This window comes from Nelumbo lutea, chromosome 8, assembly GCF_056320005.1.
Source record: "Nelumbo lutea isolate HS-2025 chromosome 8, American lotus-T2T, whole genome shotgun sequence".
Taxonomy (NCBI): domain Eukaryota; kingdom Viridiplantae; phylum Streptophyta; class Magnoliopsida; order Proteales; family Nelumbonaceae; genus Nelumbo; species Nelumbo lutea.
The window spans coordinates 46,625,743-46,646,873 of NC_142691.1; the positions used below are offsets into that span (position 1 = coordinate 46,625,743).

The 21,131-nt window shown below is 36.6% G+C and overlaps 1 pseudogene; it reads right to left on the minus strand.

Annotated features, from left to right (window-relative positions):
• LOC148843995 (leucine-rich repeat receptor-like protein kinase PXC1) overlaps positions 1 to 20,900 on the minus strand; it is a 42,967-nt pseudogene extending 22,067 nt beyond the window's left edge.
• Positions 20,901 to 21,131: the final 231 nt, after the last annotated feature.

Sequence of the window (21,131 nt, forward strand, 5' to 3'; positions counted from 1 at the left end):
ACTTAAGCTCAAAGTTATAAAATTTTCCTTGAGATATTGGTGAAGTAGAGGCTGGTTCAATCAGGCATTTGTGGGGTGCTTAACACCTTCCCACACCGTACATTGATCACCAAACCCAAACAATTTCTTCTCTCCCTTTGCCTAATGAGTCACCAAGAAAAAACAACATGCTTTTCTTGAAAAAATCCTAGGTTTTTCTAAATTTCAATTTCTCAAAATATTTAGGTGGCAGCTTCATCCATATTCCATCCATCCTCCATTTTCCCTTCGGATCGGGTAACCATAGATGGCGGTTCCACTAGGGATTGTGTAAGTGGACCTAATTAAAAAACCAATTCCCAATGATTTTTATTAATTTTGGACATTCACACATGTTGCACACACATCGCTCATATTGCATTGCATTATGTCCCTTTGAATCAATTATAGGCGGTCCATAGTATGATTTAGGGGACATTCTTTTTTTTGGATTTTGGGAGGGAGGAAAGTTGGTCAGTGTGATTTTTGTTCCCATTGACCAAGAATGTCATGTTCTTTTTTTAGATTAATGTGGGGACCAGGAAAAGTTTATTTTCTTGGGATCTGCGTCTGATGTGATATCGTGAGTTTCTTTAACTTAATGGATAGAAATTGTCATTTATCTTATTTACCATTTGATGTTTTCCACCGTCTTGTGGAGTGCTTAATTTACATTATGTGTTAGCATAAACAATTTTGAATCCTTGCATGTTCTTCATTTTATCTAGTTTTTGTGCAAATTTTCAATAACTTAAGCTCAAAGTTATAAAATTTTCCTTGAGATATTGGTGAAGTAGAGGCTGGTTCAATCAGGCATTTGTGGGGTGCTTAACACCTTCCCACACCGTACATTGATCACCAAACCCAAACAATTTCTTCTCTCCCTTTGCCTAATGAGTCACCAAGAAAAAACAACATGCTTTTCTTGAAAAAATCCTAGGTTTTTCTAAATTTCAATTTCTCAAAATATTTAGGTGGCAGCTTCATCCATATTCCATCCATCCTCCATTTTCCCTTCGGATCGGGTAACCATAGATGGCGGTTCCACTAGGGATTGTGTAAGTGGACCTAATTAAAAAACCAATTCCCAATGATTTTTATTAATTTTGGACATTCACACATGTTGCACACACATCGCTCATATTGCATTGCATTATGTCCCTTTGAATCAATTATAGGCGGTCCATAGTATGATTTAGGGGACATTCTTTTTTTTGGATTTTGGGAGGGAGGAAAGTTGGTCAGTGTGATTTTTGTTCCCATTGACCAAGAATGTCATGTTCTTTTTTTAGATTAATGTGGGGACCAGGAAAAGTTTATTTTCTTGGGATCTGCGTCTGATGTGATATCGTGAGTTTCTTTAACTTAATGGATAGAAATTGTCATTTATCTTATTTACCATTTGATGTTTTCCACCGTCTTGTGGAGTGCTTAATTTACATTATGTGTTAGCATAAACAATTTTGAATCCTTGCATGTTCTTCATTTTATCTAGTTTTTGTGCAAATTTTCAATAACTTAAGCTCAAAGTTATAAAATTTTCCTTGAGATATTGGTGAAGTAGAGGCTGGTTCAATCAGGCATTTGTGGGGTGCTTAACACCTTCCCACACCGTACATTGATCACCAAACCCAAACAATTTCTTCTCTCCCTTTGCCTAATGAGTCACCAAGAAAAAACAACATGCTTTTCTTGAAAAAATCCTAGGTTTTTCTAAATTTCAATTTCTCAAAATATTTAGGTGGCAGCTTCATCCATATTCCATCCATCCTCCATTTTCCCTTCGGATCGGGTAACCATAGATGGCGGTTCCACTAGGGATTGTGTAAGTGGACCTAATTAAAAAACCAATTCCCAATGATTTTTATTAATTTTGGACATTCACACATGTTGCACACACATCGCTCATATTGCATTGCATTATGTCCCTTTGAATCAATTATAGGCGGTCCATAGTATGATTTAGGGGACATTCTTTTTTTTGGATTTTGGGAGGGAGGAAAGTTGGTCAGTGTGATTTTTGTTCCCATTGACCAAGAATGTCATGTTCTTTTTTTAGATTAATGTGGGGACCAGGAAAAGTTTATTTTCTTGGGATCTGCGTCTGATGTGATATCGTGAGTTTCTTTAACTTAATGGATAGAAATTGTCATTTATCTTATTTACCATTTGATGTTTTCCACCGTCTTGTGGAGTGCTTAATTTACATTATGTGTTAGCATAAACAATTTTGAATCCTTGCATGTTCTTCATTTTATCTAGTTTTTGTGCAAATTTTCAATAACTTAAGCTCAAAGTTATAAAATTTTCCTTGAGATATTGGTGAAGTAGAGGCTGGTTCAATCAGGCATTTGTGGGGTGCTTAACACCTTCCCACACCGTACATTGATCACCAAACCCAAACAATTTCTTCTCTCCCTTTGCCTAATGAGTCACCAAGAAAAAACAACATGCTTTTCTTGAAAAAATCCTAGGTTTTTCTAAATTTCAATTTCTCAAAATATTTAGGTGGCAGCTTCATCCATATTCCATCCATCCTCCATTTTCCCTTCGGATCGGGTAACCATAGATGGCGGTTCCACTAGGGATTGTGTAAGTGGACCTAATTAAAAAACCAATTCCCAATGATTTTTATTAATTTTGGACATTCACACATGTTGCACACACATCGCTCATATTGCATTGCATTATGTCCCTTTGAATCAATTATAGGCGGTCCATAGTATGATTTAGGGGACATTCTTTTTTTTGGATTTTGGGAGGGAGGAAAGTTGGTCAGTGTGATTTTTGTTCCCATTGACCAAGAATGTCATGTTCTTTTTTTAGATTAATGTGGGGACCAGGAAAAGTTTATTTTCTTGGGATCTGCGTCTGATGTGATATCGTGAGTTTCTTTAACTTAATGGATAGAAATTGTCATTTATCTTATTTACCATTTGATGTTTTCCACCGTCTTGTGGAGTGCTTAATTTACATTATGTGTTAGCATAAACAATTTTGAATCCTTGCATGTTCTTCATTTTATCTAGTTTTTGTGCAAATTTTCAATAACTTAAGCTCAAAGTTATAAAATTTTCCTTGAGATATTGGTGAAGTAGAGGCTGGTTCAATCAGGCATTTGTGGGGTGCTTAACACCTTCCCACACCGTACATTGATCACCAAACCCAAACAATTTCTTCTCTCCCTTTGCCTAATGAGTCACCAAGAAAAAACAACATGCTTTTCTTGAAAAAATCCTAGGTTTTTCTAAATTTCAATTTCTCAAAATATTTAGGTGGCAGCTTCATCCATATTCCATCCATCCTCCATTTTCCCTTCGGATCGGGTAACCATAGATGGCGGTTCCACTAGGGATTGTGTAAGTGGACCTAATTAAAAAACCAATTCCCAATGATTTTTATTAATTTTGGACATTCACACATGTTGCACACACATCGCTCATATTGCATTGCATTATGTCCCTTTGAATCAATTATAGGCGGTCCATAGTATGATTTAGGGGACATTCTTTTTTTTGGATTTTGGGAGGGAGGAAAGTTGGTCAGTGTGATTTTTGTTCCCATTGACCAAGAATGTCATGTTCTTTTTTTAGATTAATGTGGGGACCAGGAAAAGTTTATTTTCTTGGGATCTGCGTCTGATGTGATATCGTGAGTTTCTTTAACTTAATGGATAGAAATTGTCATTTATCTTATTTACCATTTGATGTTTTCCACCGTCTTGTGGAGTGCTTAATTTACATTATGTGTTAGCATAAACAATTTTGAATCCTTGCATGTTCTTCATTTTATCTAGTTTTTGTGCAAATTTTCAATAACTTAAGCTCAAAGTTATAAAATTTTCCTTGAGATATTGGTGAAGTAGAGGCTGGTTCAATCAGGCATTTGTGGGGTGCTTAACACCTTCCCACACCGTACATTGATCACCAAACCCAAACAATTTCTTCTCTCCCTTTGCCTAATGAGTCACCAAGAAAAAACAACATGCTTTTCTTGAAAAAATCCTAGGTTTTTCTAAATTTCAATTTCTCAAAATATTTAGGTGGCAGCTTCATCCATATTCCATCCATCCTCCATTTTCCCTTCGGATCGGGTAACCATAGATGGCGGTTCCACTAGGGATTGTGTAAGTGGACCTAATTAAAAAACCAATTCCCAATGATTTTTATTAATTTTGGACATTCACACATGTTGCACACACATCGCTCATATTGCATTGCATTATGTCCCTTTGAATCAATTATAGGCGGTCCATAGTATGATTTAGGGGACATTCTTTTTTTTGGATTTTGGGAGGGAGGAAAGTTGGTCAGTGTGATTTTTGTTCCCATTGACCAAGAATGTCATGTTCTTTTTTTAGATTAATGTGGGGACCAGGAAAAGTTTATTTTCTTGGGATCTGCGTCTGATGTGATATCGTGAGTTTCTTTAACTTAATGGATAGAAATTGTCATTTATCTTATTTACCATTTGATGTTTTCCACCGTCTTGTGGAGTGCTTAATTTACATTATGTGTTAGCATAAACAATTTTGAATCCTTGCATGTTCTTCATTTTATCTAGTTTTTGTGCAAATTTTCAATAACTTAAGCTCAAAGTTATAAAATTTTCCTTGAGATATTGGTGAAGTAGAGGCTGGTTCAATCAGGCATTTGTGGGGTGCTTAACACCTTCCCACACCGTACATTGATCACCAAACCCAAACAATTTCTTCTCTCCCTTTGCCTAATGAGTCACCAAGAAAAAACAACATGCTTTTCTTGAAAAAATCCTAGGTTTTTCTAAATTTCAATTTCTCAAAATATTTAGGTGGCAGCTTCATCCATATTCCATCCATCCTCCATTTTCCCTTCGGATCGGGTAACCATAGATGGCGGTTCCACTAGGGATTGTGTAAGTGGACCTAATTAAAAAACCAATTCCCAATGATTTTTATTAATTTTGGACATTCACACATGTTGCACACACATCGCTCATATTGCATTGCATTATGTCCCTTTGAATCAATTATAGGCGGTCCATAGTATGATTTAGGGGACATTCTTTTTTCTGGATTTTGGGAGGGAGGAAAGTTGGTCAGTGTGATTTTTGTTCCCATTGACCAAGAATGTCATGTTCTTTTTTTAGATTAATGTGGGGACCAGGAAAAGTTTATTTTCTTGGGATCTGCGTCTGATGTGATATCGTGAGTTTCTTTAACTTAATGGATAGAAATTGTCATTTATCTTATTTACCATTTGATGTTTTCCACCGTCTTGTGGAGTGCTTAATTTACATTATGTGTTAGCATAAACAATTTTGAATCCTTGCATGTTCTTCATTTTATCTAGTTTTTGTGCAAATTTTCAATAACTTAAGCTCAAAGTTATAAAATTTTCCTTGAGATATTGGTGAAGTAGAGGCTGGTTCAATCAGGCATTTGTGGGGTGCTTAACACCTTCCCACACCGTACATTGATCACCAAACCCAAACAATTTCTTCTCTCCCTTTGCCTAATGAGTCACCAAGAAAAAACAACATGCTTTTCTTGAAAAAATCCTAGGTTTTTCTAAATTTCAATTTCTCAAAATATTTAGGTGGCAGCTTCATCCATATTCCATCCATCCTCCATTTTCCCTTCGGATCGGGTAACCATAGATGGCGGTTCCACTAGGGATTGTGTAAGTGGACCTAATTAAAAAACCAATTCCCAATGATTTTTATTAATTTTGGACATTCACACATGTTGCACACACATCGCTCATATTGCATTGCATTATGTCCCTTTGAATCAATTATAGGCGGTCCATAGTATGATTTAGGGGACATTCTTTTTTTTGGATTTTGGGAGGGAGGAAAGTTGGTCAGTGTGATTTTTGTTCCCATTGACCAAGAATGTCATGTTCTTTTTTTAGATTAATGTGGGGACCAGGAAAAGTTTATTTTCTTGGGATCTGCGTCTGATGTGATATCGTGAGTTTCTTTAACTTAATGGATAGAAATTGTCATTTATCTTATTTACCATTTGATGTTTTCCACCGTCTTGTGGAGTGCTTAATTTACATTATGTGTTAGCATAAACAATTTTGAATCCTTGCATGTTCTTCATTTTATCTAGTTTTTGTGCAAATTTTCAATAACTTAAGCTCAAAGTTATAAAATTTTCCTTGAGATATTGGTGAAGTAGAGGCTGGTTCAATCAGGCATTTGTGGGGTGCTTAACACCTTCCCACACCGTACATTGATCACCAAACCCAAACAATTTCTTCTCTCCCTTTGCCTAATGAGTCACCAAGAAAAAACAACATGCTTTTCTTGAAAAAATCCTAGGTTTTTCTAAATTTCAATTTCTCAAAATATTTAGGTGGCAGCTTCATCCATATTCCATCCATCCTCCATTTTCCCTTCGGATCGGGTAACCATAGATGGCGGTTCCACTAGGGATTGTGTAAGTGGACCTAATTAAAAAACCAATTCCCAATGATTTTTATTAATTTTGGACATTCACACATGTTGCACACACATCGCTCATATTGCATTGCATTATGTCCCTTTGAATCAATTATAGGCGGTCCATAGTATGATTTAGGGGACATTCTTTTTTTTGGATTTTGGGAGGGAGGAAAGTTGGTCAGTGTGATTTTTGTTCCCATTGACCAAGAATGTCATGTTCTTTTTTTAGATTAATGTGGGGACCAGGAAAAGTTTATTTTCTTGGGATCTGCGTCTGATGTGATATCGTGAGTTTCTTTAACTTAATGGATAGAAATTGTCATTTATCTTATTTACCATTTGATGTTTTCCACCGTCTTGTGGAGTGCTTAATTTACATTATGTGTTAGCATAAACAATTTTGAATCCTTGCATGTTCTTCATTTTATCTAGTTTTTGTGCAAATTTTCAATAACTTAAGCTCAAAGTTATAAAATTTTCCTTGAGATATTGGTGAAGTAGAGGCTGGTTCAATCAGGCATTTGTGGGGTGCTTAACACCTTCCCACACCGTACATTGATCACCAAACCCAAACAATTTCTTCTCTCCCTTTGCCTAATGAGTCACCAAGAAAAAACAACATGCTTTTCTTGAAAAAATCCTAGGTTTTTCTAAATTTCAATTTCTCAAAATATTTAGGTGGCAGCTTCATCCATATTCCATCCATCCTCCATTTTCCCTTCGGATCGGGTAACCATAGATGGCGGTTCCACTAGGGATTGTGTAAGTGGACCTAATTAAAAAACCAATTCCCAATGATTTTTATTAATTTTGGACATTCACACATGTTGCACACACATCGCTCATATTGCATTGCATTATGTCCCTTTGAATCAATTATAGGCGGTCCATAGTATGATTTAGGGGACATTCTTTTTTTTGGATTTTGGGAGGGAGGAAAGTTGGTCAGTGTGATTTTTGTTCCCATTGACCAAGAATGTCATGTTCTTTTTTTAGATTAATGTGGGGACCAGGAAAAGTTTATTTTCTTGGGATCTGCGTCTGATGTGATATCGTGAGTTTCTTTAACTTAATGGATAGAAATTGTCATTTATCTTATTTACCATTTGATGTTTTCCACCGTCTTGTGGAGTGCTTAATTTACATTATGTGTTAGCATAAACAATTTTGAATCCTTGCATGTTCTTCATTTTATCTAGTTTTTGTGCAAATTTTCAATAACTTAAGCTCAAAGTTATAAAATTTTCCTTGAGATATTGGTGAAGTAGAGGCTGGTTCAATCAGGCATTTGTGGGGTGCTTAACACCTTCCCACACCGTACATTGATCACCAAACCCAAACAATTTCTTCTCTCCCTTTGCCTAATGAGTCACCAAGAAAAAACAACATGCTTTTCTTGAAAAAATCCTAGGTTTTTCTAAATTTCAATTTCTCAAAATATTTAGGTGGCAGCTTCATCCATATTCCATCCATCCTCCATTTTCCCTTCGGATCGGGTAACCATAGATGGCGGTTCCACTAGGGATTGTGTAAGTGGACCTAATTAAAAAACCAATTCCCAATGATTTTTATTAATTTTGGACATTCACACATGTTGCACACACATCGCTCATATTGCATTGCATTATGTCCCTTTGAATCAATTATAGGCGGTCCATAGTATGATTTAGGGGACATTCTTTTTTTTGGATTTTGGGAGGGAGGAAAGTTGGTCAGTGTGATTTTTGTTCCCATTGACCAAGAATGTCATGTTCTTTTTTTAGATTAATGTGGGGACCAGGAAAAGTTTATTTTCTTGGGATCTGCGTCTGATGTGATATCGTGAGTTTCTTTAACTTAATGGATAGAAATTGTCATTTATCTTATTTACCATTTGATGTTTTCCACCGTCTTGTGGAGTGCTTAATTTACATTATGTGTTAGCATAAACAATTTTGAATCCTTGCATGTTCTTCATTTTATCTAGTTTTTGTGCAAATTTTCAATAACTTAAGCTCAAAGTTATAAAATTTTCCTTGAGATATTGGTGAAGTAGAGGCTGGTTCAATCAGGCATTTGTGGGGTGCTTAACACCTTCCCACACCGTACATTGATCACCAAACCCAAACAATTTCTTCTCTCCCTTTGCCTAATGAGTCACCAAGAAAAAACAACATGCTTTTCTTGAAAAAATCCTAGGTTTTTCTAAATTTCAATTTCTCAAAATATTTAGGTGGCAGCTTCATCCATATTCCATCCATCCTCCATTTTCCCTTCGGATCGGGTAACCATAGATGGCGGTTCCACTAGGGATTGTGTAAGTGGACCTAATTAAAAAACCAATTCCCAATGATTTTTATTAATTTTGGACATTCACACATGTTGCACACACATCGCTCATATTGCATTGCATTATGTCCCTTTGAATCAATTATAGGCGGTCCATAGTATGATTTAGGGGACATTCTTTTTTTTGGATTTTGGGAGGGAGGAAAGTTGGTCAGTGTGATTTTTGTTCCCATTGACCAAGAATGTCATGTTCTTTTTTTAGATTAATGTGGGGACCAGGAAAAGTTTATTTTCTTGGGATCTGCGTCTGATGTGATATCGTGAGTTTCTTTAACTTAATGGATAGAAATTGTCATTTATCTTATTTACCATTTGATGTTTTCCACCGTCTTGTGGAGTGCTTAATTTACATTATGTGTTAGCATAAACAATTTTGAATCCTTGCATGTTCTTCATTTTATCTAGTTTTTGTGCAAATTTTCAATAACTTAAGCTCAAAGTTATAAAATTTTCCTTGAGATATTGGTGAAGTAGAGGCTGGTTCAATCAGGCATTTGTGGGGTGCTTAACACCTTCCCACACCGTACATTGATCACCAAACCCAAACAATTTCTTCTCTCCCTTTGCCTAATGAGTCACCAAGAAAAAACAACATGCTTTTCTTGAAAAAATCCTAGGTTTTTCTAAATTTCAATTTCTCAAAATATTTAGGTGGCAGCTTCATCCATATTCCATCCATCCTCCATTTTCCCTTCGGATCGGGTAACCATAGATGGCGGTTCCACTAGGGATTGTGTAAGTGGACCTAATTAAAAAACCAATTCCCAATGATTTTTATTAATTTTGGACATTCACACATGTTGCACACACATCGCTCATATTGCATTGCATTATGTCCCTTTGAATCAATTATAGGCGGTCCATAGTATGATTTAGGGGACATTCTTTTTTTTGGATTTTGGGAGGGAGGAAAGTTGGTCAGTGTGATTTTTGTTCCCATTGACCAAGAATGTCATGTTCTTTTTTTAGATTAATGTGGGGACCAGGAAAAGTTTATTTTCTTGGGATCTGCGTCTGATGTGATATCGTGAGTTTCTTTAACTTAATGGATAGAAATTGTCATTTATCTTATTTACCATTTGATGTTTTCCACCGTCTTGTGGAGTGCTTAATTTACATTATGTGTTAGCATAAACAATTTTGAATCCTTGCATGTTCTTCATTTTATCTAGTTTTTGTGCAAATTTTCAATAACTTAAGCTCAAAGTTATAAAATTTTCCTTGAGATATTGGTGAAGTAGAGGCTGGTTCAATCAGGCATTTGTGGGGTGCTTAACACCTTCCCACACCGTACATTGATCACCAAACCCAAACAATTTCTTCTCTCCCTTTGCCTAATGAGTCACCAAGAAAAAACAACATGCTTTTCTTGAAAAAATCCTAGGTTTTTCTAAATTTCAATTTCTCAAAATATTTAGGTGGCAGCTTCATCCATATTCCATCCATCCTCCATTTTCCCTTCGGATCGGGTAACCATAGATGGCGGTTCCACTAGGGATTGTGTAAGTGGACCTAATTAAAAAACCAATTCCCAATGATTTTTATTAATTTTGGACATTCACACATGTTGCACACACATCGCTCATATTGCATTGCATTATGTCCCTTTGAATCAATTATAGGCGGTCCATAGTATGATTTAGGGGACATTCTTTTTTTTGGATTTTGGGAGGGAGGAAAGTTGGTCAGTGTGATTTTTGTTCCCATTGACCAAGAATGTCATGTTCTTTTTTTAGATTAATGTGGGGACCAGGAAAAGTTTATTTTCTTGGGATCTGCGTCTGATGTGATATCGTGAGTTTCTTTAACTTAATGGATAGAAATTGTCATTTATCTTATTTACCATTTGATGTTTTCCACCGTCTTGTGGAGTGCTTAATTTACATTATGTGTTAGCATAAACAATTTTGAATCCTTGCATGTTCTTCATTTTATCTAGTTTTTGTGCAAATTTTCAATAACTTAAGCTCAAAGTTATAAAATTTTCCTTGAGATATTGGTGAAGTAGAGGCTGGTTCAATCAGGCATTTGTGGGGTGCTTAACACCTTCCCACACCGTACATTGATCACCAAACCCAAACAATTTCTTCTCTCCCTTTGCCTAATGAGTCACCAAGAAAAAACAACATGCTTTTCTTGAAAAAATCCTAGGTTTTTCTAAATTTCAATTTCTCAAAATATTTAGGTGGCAGCTTCATCCATATTCCATCCATCCTCCATTTTCCCTTCGGATCGGGTAACCATAGATGGCGGTTCCACTAGGGATTGTGTAAGTGGACCTAATTAAAAAACCAATTCCCAATGATTTTTATTAATTTTGGACATTCACACATGTTGCACACACATCGCTCATATTGCATTGCATTATGTCCCTTTGAATCAATTATAGGCGGTCCATAGTATGATTTAGGGGACATTCTTTTTTTTGGATTTTGGGAGGGAGGAAAGTTGGTCAGTGTGATTTTTGTTCCCATTGACCAAGAATGTCATGTTCTTTTTTTAGATTAATGTGGGGACCAGGAAAAGTTTATTTTCTTGGGATCTGCGTCTGATGTGATATCGTGAGTTTCTTTAACTTAATGGATAGAAATTGTCATTTATCTTATTTACCATTTGATGTTTTCCACCGTCTTGTGGAGTGCTTAATTTACATTATGTGTTAGCATAAACAATTTTGAATCCTTGCATGTTCTTCATTTTATCTAGTTTTTGTGCAAATTTTCAATAACTTAAGCTCAAAGTTATAAAATTTTCCTTGAGATATTGGTGAAGTAGAGGCTGGTTCAATCAGGCATTTGTGGGGTGCTTAACACCTTCCCACACCGTACATTGATCACCAAACCCAAACAATTTCTTCTCTCCCTTTGCCTAATGAGTCACCAAGAAAAAACAACATGCTTTTCTTGAAAAAATCCTAGGTTTTTCTAAATTTCAATTTCTCAAAATATTTAGGTGGCAGCTTCATCCATATTCCATCCATCCTCCATTTTCCCTTCGGATCGGGTAACCATAGATGGCGGTTCCACTAGGGATTGTGTAAGTGGACCTAATTAAAAAACCAATTCCCAATGATTTTTATTAATTTTGGACATTCACACATGTTGCACACACATCGCTCATATTGCATTGCATTATGTCCCTTTGAATCAATTATAGGCGGTCCATAGTATGATTTAGGGGACATTCTTTTTTTTGGATTTTGGGAGGGAGGAAAGTTGGTCAGTGTGATTTTTGTTCCCATTGACCAAGAATGTCATGTTCTTTTTTTAGATTAATGTGGGGACCAGGAAAAGTTTATTTTCTTGGGATCTGCGTCTGATGTGATATCGTGAGTTTCTTTAACTTAATGGATAGAAATTGTCATTTATCTTATTTACCATTTGATGTTTTCCACCGTCTTGTGGAGTGCTTAATTTACATTATGTGTTAGCATAAACAATTTTGAATCCTTGCATGTTCTTCATTTTATCTAGTTTTTGTGCAAATTTTCAATAACTTAAGCTCAAAGTTATAAAATTTTCCTTGAGATATTGGTGAAGTAGAGGCTGGTTCAATCAGGCATTTGTGGGGTGCTTAACACCTTCCCACACCGTACATTGATCACCAAACCCAAACAATTTCTTCTCTCCCTTTGCCTAATGAGTCACCAAGAAAAAACAACATGCTTTTCTTGAAAAAATCCTAGGTTTTTCTAAATTTCAATTTCTCAAAATATTTAGGTGGCAGCTTCATCCATATTCCATCCATCCTCCATTTTCCCTTCGGATCGGGTAACCATAGATGGCGGTTCCACTAGGGATTGTGTAAGTGGACCTAATTAAAAAACCAATTCCCAATGATTTTTATTAATTTTGGACATTCACACATGTTGCACACACATCGCTCATATTGCATTGCATTATGTCCCTTTGAATCAATTATAGGCGGTCCATAGTATGATTTAGGGGACATTCTTTTTTTTGGATTTTGGGAGGGAGGAAAGTTGGTCAGTGTGATTTTTGTTCCCATTGACCAAGAATGTCATGTTCTTTTTTTAGATTAATGTGGGGACCAGGAAAAGTTTATTTTCTTGGGATCTGCGTCTGATGTGATATCGTGAGTTTCTTTAACTTAATGGATAGAAATTGTCATTTATCTTATTTACCATTTGATGTTTTCCACCGTCTTGTGGAGTGCTTAATTTACATTATGTGTTAGCATAAACAATTTTGAATCCTTGCATGTTCTTCATTTTATCTAGTTTTTGTGCAAATTTTCAATAACTTAAGCTCAAAGTTATAAAATTTTCCTTGAGATATTGGTGAAGTAGAGGCTGGTTCAATCAGGCATTTGTGGGGTGCTTAACACCTTCCCACACCGTACATTGATCACCAAACCCAAACAATTTCTTCTCTCCCTTTGCCTAATGAGTCACCAAGAAAAAACAACATGCTTTTCTTGAAAAAATCCTAGGTTTTTCTAAATTTCAATTTCTCAAAATATTTAGGTGGCAGCTTCATCCATATTCCATCCATCCTCCATTTTCCCTTCGGATCGGGTAACCATAGATGGCGGTTCCACTAGGGATTGTGTAAGTGGACCTAATTAAAAAACCAATTCCCAATGATTTTTATTAATTTTGGACATTCACACATGTTGCACACACATCGCTCATATTGCATTGCATTATGTCCCTTTGAATCAATTATAGGCGGTCCATAGTATGATTTAGGGGACATTCTTTTTTTTGGATTTTGGGAGGGAGGAAAGTTGGTCAGTGTGATTTTTGTTCCCATTGACCAAGAATGTCATGTTCTTTTTTTAGATTAATGTGGGGACCAGGAAAAGTTTATTTTCTTGGGATCTGCGTCTGATGTGATATCGTGAGTTTCTTTAACTTAATGGATAGAAATTGTCATTTATCTTATTTACCATTTGATGTTTTCCACCGTCTTGTGGAGTGCTTAATTTACATTATGTGTTAGCATAAACAATTTTGAATCCTTGCATGTTCTTCATTTTATCTAGTTTTTGTGCAAATTTTCAATAACTTAAGCTCAAAGTTATAAAATTTTCCTTGAGATATTGGTGAAGTAGAGGCTGGTTCAATCAGGCATTTGTGGGGTGCTTAACACCTTCCCACACCGTACATTGATCACCAAACCCAAACAATTTCTTCTCTCCCTTTGCCTAATGAGTCACCAAGAAAAAACAACATGCTTTTCTTGAAAAAATCCTAGGTTTTTCTAAATTTCAATTTCTCAAAATATTTAGGTGGCAGCTTCATCCATATTCCATCCATCCTCCATTTTCCCTTCGGATCGGGTAACCATAGATGGCGGTTCCACTAGGGATTGTGTAAGTGGACCTAATTAAAAAACCAATTCCCAATGATTTTTATTAATTTTGGACATTCACACATGTTGCACACACATCGCTCATATTGCATTGCATTATGTCCCTTTGAATCAATTATAGGCGGTCCATAGTATGATTTAGGGGACATTCTTTTTTTTGGATTTTGGGAGGGAGGAAAGTTGGTCAGTGTGATTTTTGTTCCCATTGACCAAGAATGTCATGTTCTTTTTTTAGATTAATGTGGGGACCAGGAAAAGTTTATTTTCTTGGGATCTGCGTCTGATGTGATATCGTGAGTTTCTTTAACTTAATGGATAGAAATTGTCATTTATCTTATTTACCATTTGATGTTTTCCACCGTCTTGTGGAGTGCTTAATTTACATTATGTGTTAGCATAAACAATTTTGAATCCTTGCATGTTCTTCATTTTATCTAGTTTTTGTGCAAATTTTCAATAACTTAAGCTCAAAGTTATAAAATTTTCCTTGAGATATTGGTGAAGTAGAGGCTGGTTCAATCAGGCATTTGTGGGGTGCTTAACACCTTCCCACACCGTACATTGATCACCAAACCCAAACAATTTCTTCTCTCCCTTTGCCTAATGAGTCACCAAGAAAAAACAACATGCTTTTCTTGAAAAAATCCTAGGTTTTTCTAAATTTCAATTTCTCAAAATATTTAGGTGGCAGCTTCATCCATATTCCATCCATCCTCCATTTTCCCTTCGGATCGGGTAACCATAGATGGCGGTTCCACTAGGGATTGTGTAAGTGGACCTAATTAAAAAACCAATTCCCAATGATTTTTATTAATTTTGGACATTCACACATGTTGCACACACATCGCTCATATTGCATTGCATTATGTCCCTTTGAATCAATTATAGGCGGTCCATAGTATGATTTAGGGGACATTCTTTTTTTTGGATTTTGGGAGGGAGGAAAGTTGGTCAGTGTGATTTTTGTTCCCATTGACCAAGAATGTCATGTTCTTTTTTTAGATTAATGTGGGGACCAGGAAAAGTTTATTTTCTTGGGATCTGCGTCTGATGTGATATCGTGAGTTTCTTTAACTTAATGGATAGAAATTGTCATTTATCTTATTTACCATTTGATGTTTTCCACCGTCTTGTGGAGTGCTTAATTTACATTATGTGTTAGCATAAACAATTTTGAATCCTTGCATGTTCTTCATTTTATCTAGTTTTTGTGCAAATTTTCAATAACTTAAGCTCAAAGTTATAAAATTTTCCTTGAGATATTGGTGAAGTAGAGGCTGGTTCAATCAGGCATTTGTGGGGTGCTTAACACCTTCCCACACCGTACATTGATCACCAAACCCAAACAATTTCTTCTCTCCCTTTGCCTAATGAGTCACCAAGAAAAAACAACATGCTTTTCTTGAAAAAATCCTAGGTTTTTCTAAATTTCAATTTCTCAAAATATTTAGGTGGCAGCTTCATCCATATTCCATCCATCCTCCATTTTCCCTTCGGATCGGGTAACCATAGATGGCGGTTCCACTAGGGATTGTGTAAGTGGACCTAATTAAAAAACCAATTCCCAATGATTTTTATTAATTTTGGACATTCACACATGTTGCACACACATCGCTCATATTGCATTGCATTATGTCCCTTTGAATCAATTATAGGCGGTCCATAGTATGATTTAGGGGACATTCTTTTTTTTGGATTTTGGGAGGGAGGAAAGTTGGTCAGTGTGATTTTTGTTCCCATTGACCAAGAATGTCATGTTCTTTTTTTAGATTAATGTGGGGACCAGGAAAAGTTTATTTTCTTGGGATCTGCGTCTGATGTGATATCGTGAGTTTCTTTAACTTAATGGATAGAAATTGTCATTTATCTTATTTACCATTTGATGTTTTCCACCGTCTTGTGGAGTGCTTAATTTACATTATGTGTTAGCATAAACAATTTTGAATCCTTGCATGTTCTTCATTTTATCTAGTTTTTGTGCAAATTTTCAATAACTTAAGCTCAAAGTTATAAAATTTTCCTTGAGATATTGGTGAAGTAGAGGCTGGTTCAATCAGGCATTTGTGGGGTGCTTAACACCTTCCCACACCGTACATTGATCACCAAACCCAAACAATTTCTTCTCTCCCTTTGCCTAATGAGTCACCAAGAAAAAACAACATGCTTTTCTTGAAAAAATCCTAGGTTTTTCTAAATTTCAATTTCTCAAAATATTTAGGTGGCAGCTTCATCCATATTCCATCCATCCTCCATTTTCCCTTCGGATCGGGTAACCATAGATGGCGGTTCCACTAGGGATTGTGTAAGTGGACCTAATTAAAAAACCAATTCCCAATGATTTTTATTAATTTTGGACATTCACACATGTTGCACACACATCGCTCATATTGCATTGCATTATGTCCCTTTGAATCAATTATAGGCGGTCCATAGTATGATTTAGGGGACATTCTTTTTTTTGGATTTTGGGAGGGAGGAAAGTTGGTCAGTGTGATTTTTGTTCCCATTGACCAAGAATGTCATGTTCTTTTTTTAGATTAATGTGGGGACCAGGAAAAGTTTATTTTCTTGGGTATCACTTACCCCATCTCTTAGGTAGGTAAATAACTTCCCCACTTGGGGGGAAAGTTTCCAACACTTGAATGGGACAAAAATGTCCCTCTTAACAATGAATTTTTATGGTTAAAATGATCATTTCCTTTTTTTTTACTTGGGAAATAAAAGAACATGGGTAAATACACTTACCAGGGTAAGTGTTTGCCAGGAAAAACTTACCCAGGTAATTGCATTTACCCAGGTAAGTAATTTATCGAATAACGAATGGGGCCTTAGGGATAATTGTCTTAGAAAGAGAAGAACCCTTCTCTCTTATCTCTGATATATCCAACCACTCCTTAAATAAGGTTAATTATTCTAGATAGACGAGGTGAGGGCTCAACAATGTACCCAAGACTTATCTTGAGGTATATGGGTAGTTTGGCCCAATTAAGGTTCCCCTACATCCTTTACGAGCCTATACAAACAAAGCCAAGCCCTTGCATATAGAGCCCTAGCAATTACCCTTAGGAGTCCCACCTAGGCATTTCAATGCATTGATACTTTTTTAATATTTTTCTTTAGCCTACATTTATATTCTTGTCTTGTATTTGTCCTTTTGTTTGCATATATATTATTGTTTTTGTCTTTGCTTAAATAAGCGCATAGGAACAATTGTGGGCCCACTCAGGTACAATTCTTCATTCTCTTTTAAATAAAAACTTGCACAACCAAAACCCATAGATATAATCCAAGGTCAACCTAACCCAAGTATGGACTTCTCTCAGTTTATAAGGGTTATAGAACAAATGTACTAGAAGCAAATAGAATGGCTCCTAAGCCAAATTGATCAATTCCAAACTGAAATCAATTTGTTCAAGAGTGAGGTGGCACAACTCTAACATAAGGTTCAAAACCAACCCAACTAGGGGCAACACACTCAAGCCCAACCATCATGGGCCCCATCATTGTTAGTTCAACCCAACCAAGGACAAAACACTCAATTTCAACCACCATGGGCCTCATCTATGCCAGCCCAATTCAACCGAGGGCATTGTAGTTAGGCCTAACCATTATGGACTTAAGTTTAGGAAAATTAGGGGCAATACACCCAAGCCCAAACTTCATGGACCTTAACTATGCCAACTCAACCCATCCATGGGCAATATAGTCAATGCCCAATTTTTACGGGCTTCATCTATGTTAATGCAGCCCATTTAAGGGCATCCAAGGCCGGACCAATCATCATGGGCCATGGTTCCAATGCAATCCATCCAAGGGTATTCTTGCCCACCCCAACCCTCACCAATGTCAATCCAACCAAACTAGGGGCAACTAAACCAAGCCCAAGTCCTTATGTAAGGGGTAACAATAACCAAACCAATTTAGGAGCATAGGATTCCAATGAATTCAAGTGATACATCCTTGGGCCGGTGACTTTGGCAATGTGGTAGGGACCTTCCCAATTTAGGGTGAGATTGTTCATGGGTTGTATGACCTTCTTGAGCATGAGGCCATTTTTTGTAAACTACCTCCTACGGACATGAGAGTTATAATATTTGGTTATCCATTGGTGATAAATGGTGGTTCCAAGTCGAGCTTCTTCTTGCGCTTCCTCTAATAAGTCCAAGTTTTCTTTTTAGCTACTTGTTGTTTGTGATCTCATTGAACAACTCAATTCACAAGGTTGGTGAGCCAATCTCCATGGGTATCACAAACTTTGTCCCAATATTAGGTTAAATAGTGTTTTTCTTGTTGCTGATCTGGGGGTTGTCTGATATGCGCATAATATGTTGTGTAGTTCTTCGACCCAGATTCCTTTTGCCTAGTCAGTACACATTTTTAGGTGGTGGAGGAGTGTCCTATTTGTTACATTGATCTATCCATTGTGCTAGAGATAGTGGACCGAGGTGAATTTCTACTTAATGCCAAGATGATCATAAAATTCTTTGAATGGGGCCACTACTAAATTGCTTTCTTTTGTCAATTATGAGGATCTAAGGTATCTTAAATTAACAGATAAATGATATCCAGAAGAAGTCACAAGCATTATTTTCAGTGATCTATGCCACAACCTCGACTTCCACCTACTTTATAAAGTAGTTGACAGGTACGATAAAATTTTTTCTACCCTACTTCGGTCGGAAAGGGGCCCAATATGTCCATTCCCTACTAGGCAAAGGGCCATGGACTATTGATTGAGATCAGGGCAGTGACAGGCTGTTGGAAGATATTAAAGTGTCTTTAGGACTTGTCACACCATTCAATGTGCCAAATCCTTGCTCCCAAGTTATTGCCATAGATGCTTTCATGTATTTCCTGCAAGATGTAGTCCACTTCCTCCAACTAGTAGCACTTGAGGCAAGGTAGGTGAATGGCCGGCTGTACAATTTTCCTCCAATAATAGTGAATCTGATGGCTCACCAAGCAACTTTGTGGGTCTTGACCCATTTTGTAGGAAGTCTTTATTCCTTCAAGTGTTCCATGATGGGGTCCATTCAGCTAGGGTTGGGCTAGACTGCAAGCACTATCTTTTGGGCCTCTTCATCAATGCTAGGTTAAGTTAATGTTGAGTGTATCATATTGTAATTTTGAATAATTGATATGGAGAACAGTAAGAAATGGAGGTGTTTCTTCATTTTTCCACCGTATAAGTAGTATATTAGTGAGCATCAAAAGCATATTGGTGGCATATCAACTAATACACTATCATATCGGTGGCATATTGGTGAATATATTATGAATTCTTAAAAGGTGGGAATAGAAAAAAAAAATATAAGTGGAAAAAAGCCTTTCTTCACCCCTAAAAGCCTTTAAAAGAATAATTCTAAATTGTAAAATTTTCAAAACATACACACACATACACAGAACAAAAATATCTTTAATATATTACGATTGACATCATATGTTGGAAAGTTGAGACCTATGGCTCTAAATAACTAATAAGGAATCTACACTTTTGAACAAAAGGAGAGTGCCACTGTTAAGAAGTTGACTTGAATTAGGACTCAAACAAAAAATCTTAATAGGATTTAGACTTTTTGGGAGAGGAATCATAGTGTGAGTATGACTATTGTATAAGCCTATAATCTTTTATAGAATCAAGATGTAAGATTTCATGGATAACAATAATAAAGATGTGTTTTATCTATTTTCTTAAGGATTTTTTATCCACACAAAACTCAATTACAAATTGATAAATATCCAACCCCTTTTCGTCCCAAAACCTTTGATAAACTAGAGTTGGTTTTTCATCAAGCCTTATGGCTTCCAATACTTTTCATAACTATTACAACTTTTATTGCCCATATATAAAAATGATATTGGGACAAGTAGAATGGTCAAAGATCTTGCTTTTTCTTTTATAATATTACCCATACGAATGACAGGCTTGCGTTTTATCACATTCCCAATCTCCAACATTATACTACCCCTACCAAATAGCAAGTTTCTGCTTTTTATTTGCAAATTGACGCAACGTGGAAGCAATGAGAAACCGGGCTGGCTATGCAAGCACCGGGCGATCGCTAGCTTCTAGCAAAGAAAACTGAATTCTCTAGAAGAGAGAGAAAAGGTGGCGAAAATTGAAGAGAAAATCTGAATTGATTCTGAAGCGCTCCTCCACTCGTACGCCGCCTCCTTCCTTGATCCACCCAATTGTGTATGGGTTGGGATGTTTTTCAGGAATCAGTTGTAATTGTTGGATGACATCCCTACAAATAATATTTTCTTGACTGTCACTATCAATAATTAAATTAAATAATTTTCCCTTGACAGTACATCTGGTACGAAATTCTAATGTGTACTCATTAACACTACGTGAACCCTGTGCATACCTCTGATAAGATTCAAACATATATTGTTCATAATCAGGAGGTAAAAATCTACATCTAATTAATTGTTTCATGCGCCTCCAGGTTCGAACAGGACCCCTTCCTTCTCTCATCCGGGTCTCTCTCATCCGTTCCTACCAAACAGATATGCCTCCCTTTAATCGAAAAGCTACCAGTTTTACCCTTCGTTCCTCTGGTATCTCCATGTAATCAAAGAACCTATCGACTTCTGTGATCCAATCTAGAAGTCCCTCTATGCCAAGATCTCAACTAAAAGTAGGAATATCTACCTTGAGTTTAAATTCATCATTGTTCCTACAAGGATTGAAATTACCTTGGTTGTGCCAATTTCTACCATTTTTGTCATTGCCGGGAAGAACTGGAGCACCACCAAATTCCAGATCATCATCACTGTCATTGTCTAGGACTGGTCATCGTAGCGTAGTATGGACGGGTGGTTTGTCGTGGTCGTCTCCCTCGATTTGCTGTGGATGTTTTCGGTTCCGTGGAGCAACCTCCCGTAAGAAGGTTCATAGTTGTTCAGCCATCTCTGCCAACTACTGCTCGATTTTACGTGTGGTTGTACGTTGTTCTTCGATTGCTCTCCAAACAGCCAGAAACCTTTGATCTCCATCACGAGGTGGGTTGT